The sequence below is a fragment of the Solanum pennellii genome, chromosome 1 (genome assembly GCF_001406875.1).
Source record: "Solanum pennellii chromosome 1, SPENNV200".
Classification (NCBI taxonomy): Eukaryota; Viridiplantae; Streptophyta; class Magnoliopsida; order Solanales; family Solanaceae; genus Solanum; species Solanum pennellii.
In genome coordinates this window covers 63,278,684-63,282,397 of record NC_028637.1, presented here as the reverse complement: position 1 = coordinate 63,282,397, position 3,714 = coordinate 63,278,684, and the positions used below count along the sequence as shown (strand labels likewise).

At 32.8% G+C, this 3,714-nt stretch overlaps 1 pseudogene; it reads right to left on the bottom strand.

Annotated features, from left to right (window-relative positions):
• Window positions 1-2,183: 2,183 nt before the first annotated feature.
• LOC107021980 lies at window positions 2,184-3,261 on the bottom strand (annotated as a pseudogene).
• Between the last annotated feature and the right edge of the window lie 453 nt (window positions 3,262-3,714).

Here is a 3,714-nt window from a genome sequence, read left to right as displayed (position 1 = left end):
TTGGATGATGTATAAAATATTTGACTCGTCAGTATTTTATGTGAATAAAAAGGGTTAATGATGGATGACAGTATAATATCCACTTATTATCTACTTATAAATTGTACAAAATTGAAACTAGATATCAAATAAAGTGAAGCATTTTCTTTTTCTTTATTTTTATTTTGATAAGCCTACTTACATTGCTTTTCACTTTGTTAGATGAATATATTTTCTTAGTCAATATATCTAGAAGCTATAGTTTCCAACTGTTGGTACGAAGTTTTTTGATGCTAAAATTAGAGATCGTTGAATTAAACTACAAAAGGTTACACTGTATATACTTTTATAATTTGCTATTAAGTTACTTTGAAACAAAATAGTACGCAGATAGTGGCAACAAAAAACTAGAGGATTTTTGAGTGATATATATATAATATATATTAGGTAATTACCCACATGATGACTTTCTTCAGCTTTATTATTATTTCTCAACTAATATCCGTATTATAGAATAAATTAGAGAACATTGCAATATTTTTGAACATAAATGCACAGATTTGACATTATCACATATCTCAAAAAGCTATGATGAATGATTGCAAATATCTTAGTTTTTGATCGATTTTATCTTCTAATGAAGGTGTATTTTCTGATGCTAACATTTTTTCCTTTATATAATGTCTTCTCAATATTTCATGAACTATAAAAAAAAATTTGTGCATCATTTTTTTGTTTTCTTGTGTACGCAAAGAATTTGATATTTTAACTTCACAACATACAATATACTTTTATGTAAAAATCTCCACTATTCAACAAATTTTTGAAAAATCCATCAGCATTATAAAAATTTTCTAGGAAAATTGATATTATGAAAGAAGCCTAGATTATTGTCATCAATTGTCACTCATGAAAAATTAGATTCACTATATCAACTTTGTCACCTAAGTGAATTAAAAAAAGACAAGAAAACTAACAATTCATTGGTACAGAAGAAAAAGAGAGAAAGGCTGCGATGACGGGAATGTAAATCAAAAGACTACAAATGATAAAGGTACAACCTGAATCAACAGAAAAAAATAAGACTTCAAGAGGGGCGGGGGAGAACTATCTGGTGGTGATGGAAATGACTTGCTCTGAATTTTCTTGCAGAACGCATTAACTGGAGGATAAAAACTGGTAAAAGATTTGGCCTAATAATGACCTAAACTTCAACTAAAAAAATTCAACAGCATTGTAAGCCTCAATAACAGGCTGTCAGAATTATTTGAGGTAGACAAACACTATGCAGACCCTTTCTTCCAAGTAAAGAGCCTAAGAGAGAACCATTTTACAATCAAAGTTTGATGCTATTGACAAACCAAGGAAGAACCATTTAATGAGGGAAAATTTTATAAAAATGTGTTTGCAAATCTACTCATCATATTACATTAAGGAAAACAAGTGTTACAGCATAAAAGAAACTCGCATTGCTCATGCACAACATCTAAAATGTAACAAACCAAAATTTCATGAGAAACCAAGATACTATACCATTTGATATACCATAAAAGTAAGTTTCAAGATAACAACAATTAAAAACACAGAGAAGTTTAAGATTAGAGATTGCATGAAGTTGATCAAAAATTTAATATAAGGGAAAATTTCTTGTATGTCGAGACAAAAATACTAGTAGTCTCGTTATAGAATGCTCACTCTTGAAAGGTAATCACAAACTTAGCAGAGGACCTCATTACTAGCAAATAGCAATAAAATTGGGACACACACACTTGATTCTAAAAATCTTACACCTTCGTCTTTTTGAAACTACAACGGACTTCTTCAAAACCACTGCTTTCTTTAGTAAAATGTTTGAAAGTTTTAAAAGCTTCCTGATATATTCCCATTTGAGATGCTGCTTCACGCACATCCCAGAAGATATGACAATCTCAACACTCTTTTGGTTGGGAAATATCACACTTCCAAAGCTGACAAAGGATAGCAGAAAGGTACAAGCTTCTGTAATTTGTTCAGATGGGTTGGTGAAATTTGTGTAAGGGTTCTCCATTGTATAATGTTTACATTCTGAAACTGTCGGCTAAAATTCAATCCAAGAAAACAAGGGGCTGTAGTTCTTTTGAGAAAGATCATGTAGTTATAATAACTTGACAACACCAAGTTATGTACAACTAAGCAAAAGCATCCCTGTTTGGCTATGCAGGGCACTAACTGAAAACATCACAAACCTGAGTGAACAAAGTTCCGAATGTTAATTTGTTTGCCCGACTTAGCTTTTGAAGGTAATCTTGGACGAGGGTGTTAAAATCTTGATGATAGTCATTGCAAATGTCCTCCTCTTCATCAGAATATTGCTCATAATCATCCTCGAGATTTTTGATAAATGTACCGTCCAAAGTTCTCTTAGCATCAACCAGAGAGGATACATCAACGAGACTAAACTTGAAATCATGTGAAAGCTCCAGATACTGAAGATACGGGGCACAAATTTCAAACGAGTGATCACTTTTACCAGCATAATTTACCCAATGACCTTCCAATTTCCAAACGACTAAAAACCTAACCCTATTAAATACAATATTTACTAACGCGGGACAGCCTGAGAGTAAATTCTTAATTTCGGCATCCCCTACAACCATTTCCTCCGATTTGATAGTCTTGAGAGTCTTCCAGGCTAACCAAGGAACTTTTTACAAGATGCAATGTTATCAAAGAAGAACAAGTGAAGAAATCTAGAGGCATTATATAAGGAGGATTTGCACATTTTTATTAACAGCAAAAGTAAGCCAGTGGTTGGTCTGAGACTTGTAGTTATACATGCGACTACAGTAGATTTCAAATTTTGTGATTTTGGAAGCAGAATGAGACTATATATATTCAACAAATGATCGGAATCCACTGTTTCTTCGAAAAAATGAAAGTATCAAGTGAAGTCCAGAGAAACTGCAACATCTTAGAGAGAATGCATGTTGTGATTGCCTCTGTCCGCAAAAGGGATAGAATCTGAAGCAGAAGTGAGTCTGGCAAGTCACTAATAAGTGAGTCCCGTTTCTGTAGTACACTCTTCAATTAATGCCAACACGAGTAGTTTAACTCATCACTACCTCATAAGGGCGTTCAGAATTAGTTTTGTTTTTTGTTAACAACTTTTGGAAAAGTCTTCAAAGAGCCTTTGCATAGTTTGCGAGTTCTGATTGTACATTTAGGATTGTCTGGTATGCATTATCTATGGTATTATTTAGTAGGTGTTTGGCCATGCCATACCATATCACCATATCGAATCATCAGATCGAATCAGCGTTTGGACATGAGATTTCATGTTGATTTAGAGCCTGTTTGGCTCAGCTTAAAAGCTGGTCAAACTGACTTAAAAGCTGATTTTTGACTTATTTAGCTGTTTGGCAATACTCAAAATAACTTATTTTAAGTTAAAAAAAACTTATTTTAAGCCAAAAGTTAAAAGCTGGGGTAGGGGTGCTTTTTTTTTTTTTAGCTTATAAGTTGTTTTAAGTTGACCACATTTTTTTCTTTTTGCCCTTAATATTTTTATACAATCTCCAAATTACCCACATAACCCTAACATCTCTTTCTTCCATTTTTCCCTTTTCACGTTTGGCATAGCAACTTCAGCACTTTTATCCAAACGCATAACTGCTTATTTTAAAAATAAGTTTCAGCACTTTCAAAAGTACTTTTTTAAAGCTGCTTTTATTAAGCCCATCCAAACGGGCCCTTATT